The sequence below is a fragment of the Ictidomys tridecemlineatus genome, unplaced genomic scaffold (assembly GCF_052094955.1).
Source record: "Ictidomys tridecemlineatus isolate mIctTri1 unplaced genomic scaffold, mIctTri1.hap1 Scaffold_106, whole genome shotgun sequence".
Taxonomy (NCBI): Eukaryota; Metazoa; Chordata; class Mammalia; order Rodentia; family Sciuridae; genus Ictidomys; species Ictidomys tridecemlineatus.
The window spans coordinates 541209-547208 of NW_027521011.1; positions in this window are offsets into that span (position 1 = coordinate 541209).

The window sequence follows — 6000 nt, forward strand, 5'->3', positions numbered from 1 at the left end:
ATTTATTACATACATGACAATAGTGGAATGCATTACATTAATTATTATCCATTTACAGCACAATTTTTTTGTAACTGTGTATATAAAGTGTGTTCATGCCAAATTATGCCATTATACATGTACTCTCTTTTTTTTTGCATTACAATTCTTAATACACATTTATACCACAATTTATCATATCTCTGTTTATATATAAGGTATGTTGACACCAAATTCACATCTTCATACATACATGTATTTTGTATAATGATGACCATCACCTACCACCATCCTCACTATTCCCCTTCTCTCTCCCTTCCCCTCCCACCCCTCTTCCCTATCTAGAGGCAATCTTTCACCTATGCTCTTCCTCCCTACCCCACTTTGGGTTACCCCCTTATATCAGAGAAAACATTCGGCATTTGCTTTTTTGAGATTGGCTAACTTCACTTAGCATAATCTCCTCTAATGCCATCCATTTACCTGCAAATGCCATGATCTTGTTCTTTTTTAGTGCTGAGTAAAATTCCATTGTGTATAATGCCACATTTTGAAATGCATTGTTGTTCCACATACAAAATTTCTTAGCCACAGTTACCCTATGGTGCCACAGAACACTAGAAACCATTCCTCCCATGCAGCAGCACCCATGTACCCATAAACTGTCCTCTCCCCTTCCCTTTCTCAGCCTCCCTTTCCCAGAACTATTCTGTTCTCTGATTCTAGGAGATCAGCTTCTTCGGCTTCTGCATGTGATGAGAACATGCGCTGTGGTATTGGTCTTTCTAATGCCTGACTGACTTCCCTTAATGTCCTCGGGGCTCATCTGTATTCCTGCAACTGACAATATCCCATTCACTTATGACTGATTTTGAATCCCTGAATTAGAACTACATGCTGCTTTCAGATTCTAGAACTTTCCATAAGCACTTCCTTCTTTTCCCCTTGCCATGACACATTCATGCCTGTTTAGCCTTCAGGTCAAATATTACTGTATGAGAAACCTCCCAACACCCATAGGATGAGTCAGTCACTGCCTTCTGTGAATTCTTGTTCAACATATTGCCCTATAATAACTTAACATTTTATTAGAACTGTAGACGATGAACTCAAAATGTCTAGAGCCAAGATCTTTCACGCCTTATTGCCTATCCCTGTCTCTGGAATAAGGAACATTCCAGAGGCTAATTGTATTCAATAAGTATTCAATGAATATTTGTTGAGTGAATACGTGCATGATTCAAGGTGCACTTTACAAAAAGTTTGCTTCTTTCACTCCCTGCTAGTTGCTTGTTACTGTTAGCCCCGTACTCATCCTTTCTAGAAGCAATCTATGTATGTCATTCGGTATGTGACCTCACATTCTCTCTGTGGGTGCTTTGCAGTGGTTAATCAGGAGTAGAAGGGAGTCTAAGCAAGGACTTTTTTAGGATAACACAATTCCACCTGATTTCTTCCCCTGAGCCAGGGGGAAGGAGTCACATTGCATCTACCTTGAGGTCTTTCAGGCTAGAAACCTGTAAAACAGCTGCAGTCCACAGCTTCCTCAGATAAACTGGACTGGCGTTGACCCAAAGCAACTCAAACCCCAGGGGTTTAGGAAGAAACAATCTGGGATGGGAATGTAATATTCCAAATGGTTTTCAGTTAGTTCTGGTTTCCATTTATCTTTCTCTCTTGGCAGGGAGGGCAAGGGTGAGGGGAAAATGGGACAGGTGAAGAGTGGAATTTGATTGAATTACCTGCCAGGACTTCAGAAACCTACATGAAAGAAATTCACAACTCAACTAGGCATCTTTTTAAGAACCATTCCTTGAGGCTATGGATGGGGATGCTCGGGCTTTGGAAAGCATCAGGCCGTGCTGATAATCCACAGGGTCTCATTAGGTGAAGAAAAAACCTGTTGCAATCAAGAAGCAGATCAAAGACTTTCTGCAACCCACTCACTGCATTTTGGCATTATTTACATTCTCGTCACCCATGTCACTGAAGGACCCTGCCAAGGTTTTCTGTCCAGGAAGGATTGGGTGCCACAGTTTTCATGAAGTATTTATTTCTCTCCTTTCTACCATTGAACTTCTTATCTTGACTCTGAGAATTTGTTACCATCTCTCCTACAGCATTTCATATATTTATGAGCACATCAGGGACTACATCAGACTATTCTCTCTACTGAGAAAAATATATAGATATCACTTACACAAAGCATTTCATAATTACTTCATCCTGATTACAGCTTCAAAATAGGTCAGCCTATTTGTTTGATCTTCAGGAATATTGCACTATTTAGTACCAACACGTACCTGACACTTATTATTCAACAGTGCAACTGTCACCCATTAATTCATGTATATGTATTGAGAAACTGTGCCAGGAGTGGTTCTGAAATTGCCATCCAGGTCTCAATTATTTGAAATCAATCTCATGTATTTTATAATGGTATACAAAGGTATTACACAGGACTACACATTCAGCCATCTTTCTAGAGTATGAGATTTTAAAATTAAAGAATGGGCTGAATCAGCTTTTGAATCACTATATATATTTAAGTGCTAGAAACACAGTAGAAATTTTTTCTAAGATACTTAATCCTAACTTTCCCCAGTATTTTCACTTTTGTAACAAAGATGGCATCCTCTTATTCTAGTGATCAATCCAACTAACTGTGCTGATTCTTGGACCTGTCTTCAGAATCAACACCTCCAGGCCTCTGTAATGTGAAGTCTGCCACGTTTTTCTAAGAAACTATGGAAGAACCACATAGAATCTGAAAAAAGTTCTGTATTCACTGTTCTAAGGGGCCCTGTCATCTTTATAAAAAAATGTTAGTAAGATATATCATCTATTATCTGATAGTTCCTTACCCTCCTTGCATGGTTTTTACCAGGTACCACAGATACTTCCTCTACCCAACTTGCCCACCAAATGTCAGTGCTATACTATAGCCCTTGAGGTGCCCAGGCTGTGTGTGATCTCTGCAGGTTCTGTTTGAGAGATCAGAGAGTAGTGCCTCCTACTCATTTAGGGAAGTCACTCCGTTTCAGTTGATCACAGCCTGTACACCTGGAGCCCAGAACAAGTTTGGTATGATATCCACTATATTATTCTCAGAAATATCATTTCTATCTGATGACTACACTTTGCTATTTTGCCCATCCGTTTTCTAAACCTTGCCCACGCATGTCTGAACACATAAATAGACAAAGCTTCAGACTCAGATTTTGATCTGTTATGTTTTTTTCCTTATCATAAAAACAAATGCATGCTTGCTGTAGAAGAGAAGAAGCGAAGACAATAAAAATCACTTATAATCCCACCAGCTGAACAGAACATTCTGCCATTCATTGGAAATAAACTGTAAGAAATGGTATGGATCAAAATTTTTCTTGTGTTCATTGAGAGATCTGCTTTCAGAATGAGACCTCTTTGGGATGCTTTGAAGCAAAAGTTGAGTCTCCAGAATTGCTCTCAACAATAATGGAAGCAGAAAAAGAGCTCCTTAGAGGTAACACTGGGAAGAAAAGTTACAGGAGGTGGGGCTGAAACTATACTGGCACGGCAGAGAAGGAATGAGGCCAACGGAAAGGTTGGATGGGGATATTTAAATACAGGATGTGCATAGTAGGCCACAATTTTCATTAGCATGACCTTAGAGGAACCCAAAGACAACACAAAGGTAAAAGTACAATAGATTGACACTGATGTGTGTGTGTGTGTGTGTGTGTGTGTGTGTGAGGTTGGTAAAGGTCAGGGAGTTAATATATATATATATATATATATATATATATTTCATCAATATGTTGAAATGCATATATATACATTTGGAATATATATATATTCCAAATATATATATATATATATATATATATATATATATATATATATTTGGAATATATATATATTCCAACTGTGTATGTCATGCTAGAACCTTTTGGGAGATATATGTATCTTCAGAGTCAGCACTTTTATGTAACTGATATATACATATATCAGTTATATTCAAGCCAGACAAAAAGAGTGTAAAATATACAAAATAAAAACATGAAACAAATCAGTTGAACCATTTGGTTAAGTGATAAAAATCAATGCAGATTGTTGAAGGATGGCAGAAGGGGTTGACGAGGAAGGTGGTGAGGAGGAGACACAGTAAAATCAGAAGAAAGAAATAGGTAATATGAATCTTGGGCCCAAGGACATGGGTAAAGAGACCTCTGTCACTGGAAAAACTTTCTGAAAAGGCTCAACCCTGGTGTCTTGAAAACTATCAGATTTCACACCCTGGCTTAACTCCCTGACCTGTACCAACCTTCACTCATTGAGATGATGACCTCAGTAATCTTTTTCTTAGTAAAAGTGTGTGATATATTTAAATATATCAATAGAATTTATTTATTCAACAAATTTTAGTGAGTGGGTCCTCAATAAATATTTCAAGTACTGGGGACAGGACTAAGTCAAGGCATGTATATTCTCATAGGATCAGTAGCCTGGAAACTGAGAGGGAAGCAATAAAACAGCTCCTTGATAAGAATTTGATAAAATTTAGGAATAATCCATGCATACACTATTTGAAAAATATTTATAATGATTAAGAGAGATTGACATGTGAACACATCTTACAGATTTTTCCTGTGATCCTAGTTTAAATTACATAACTGAGTAACTGATTTGACTCATGTTGGTTGAAAGATAAGAATTTCACTTAGTTTGTATACATAATTGGAATATTTAAGAAAAGTTGTGTTTTCTAACTTATGCTGAAAATATTAGATATACTATACAAAATAAACTTCACTTAATATAAGCATATATTTAGTTAGAAAATTGAACATATTATTTTATAAATGCATTTCAACATATTGATGAAATTTAATAACAGCATGGAATGAATAGTAATCAAAGACCCCTTTTAATGCCTTATTAAAATTTGCCAAATTTTATGAATGGAATAATAGATTTGTTCATTGTATTTAAATGTTCAAGAAAAAAGCTGATATTTAAATATATCTCTGTAATTTATGTATTCAACAAATTTTAGTGAGTGGGTCCTCAATAAATATTTCAAGTACTGGGGACAGGACAGTGACCTGAGTATATTCTCATAGGATCACAGCTTTAAGTAAATGAAAGTTAAATCATGTAGCCCAGCAGAAAGCTCAATGGAAAAAAATTAAGGTGGGGTCTTTTATATGAAGGTGTCAAAGACAAGCTTGCAGATTGGATGTCATTTGAGGAGGAAACTCTAGTTAGAGAGAAAGATTTGGAAAAGCTTTTCCAGGAGAAGAACCCCACAGAGACACGGGTAACTATGCAAACACACTGACTACATCCTTAGACCACACCACCACCAGAAAGCCAGTGCCAGACTGGATCCCCATCCACTCCAGTAACTAGTCTGCTCCTGGCTCCCATATACACAGTTCCCTAAAGACCTCAGGCTTCAATACTTTCCAACTCCCTCTAGAGGCTTTTTCTGAAGAAACTAGCTCATCCTTTGTCCTTCAAAAAAGCAGTTCTACAATATCACCCTTTTATTATTCTTACCTGTGTAACCTGATCTTCCTGAGAAGGAAGAAGCTGCTTGCAAAAAAGATCATGTCTTTAGTTGCTACACATAGAGGAATTTGGATAGAATTGAAAACTCAGGCACATTTGCAAGAGGGTAAGAGCTGATACTACTGAAGGGTGCTGTGGTATCACAGACTTGAGATTTGCTCTATTATAAGACAATTAGCAAGTCCATGTGTTGTTTTATTCAGAGAGCATGACCAATAATAGTTGGTATAGAATATGCATTAACTCTAGACTTTGAATATTAGTTTGTCAACGGCAATATTAAAGGTCACTTTGTTATTTAAAATAATGCTACACAGAGCTTTTCTCTTTTTAAAATAATGTGTTCTCGATGGACAAAAATTATATAGGTTCATAATGTTCCATGTGGTGTTTTAAAATATGTGTACATTGTGGAATGACTGACTCAAGATAATTAATATATATATATATATATATATATATATA